A 701-nucleotide genomic window follows, 5' to 3' on the forward strand; every position below is an offset into this window, starting at 1 on the left:
ACTGCAGTCAATTCCTTTACCATTATTTTAGTCTTTATTTACAATCATCTGTCTTCTTCTTTGTTTTTGTCATTTACACTCAGTAATAAAAAAGCTCAGAGATGACTCTTACTGTGTATCAAGCATTGAGTGTATAAACCCTGCTAAACATATAGACAATAGCCCCCGTGTTTAGATTTTGTCCTTTCCGCCAGCTTATGCTTGTAAACAAAAGAAGTGTCTGATGTCCATCAGTGCAAAGCGTGCAAAATGTGCAGATAATCCTAACTGAAAATCTCCATTATATAATTTCTGTTTGATCACAGTATTTGGGCTGCAGAATAAAAGGCATCTATTAGTTTTGGGTGACGCCCAAGAACACCTGCACAGAGCAGAGGTTGCAGGAAAGTTTGAGATTTAAAATAAATCTGACCTGGGCCTTAAAACTTTACATTAGTTTCTTATTGAAATGATTAAATAAGCCTCATTTTTGAATGTTGGTTCATTTGGTCAAACCTCCCTGTGCAGGGCAGTAATACTCTTGTTACTGTACACATATTGTGGATTTAGATTAAAAACTGCCCTCATTGCTTTATTAGTTCAAACCTATTCAACAGCCAGAGAGGCTCTGATTAAAAAGTACTGTATATTGGCCTAACTGATCAGAGCTGTATGAGAACTTGTAATATCTACAGCTTGAAATGAAAGACAATGCAAAGTTG

This window comes from Cheilinus undulatus, linkage group 8, assembly GCF_018320785.1.
Source record: "Cheilinus undulatus linkage group 8, ASM1832078v1, whole genome shotgun sequence".
In the NCBI taxonomy this organism is placed as follows: domain Eukaryota; kingdom Metazoa; phylum Chordata; class Actinopteri; order Labriformes; family Labridae; genus Cheilinus; species Cheilinus undulatus.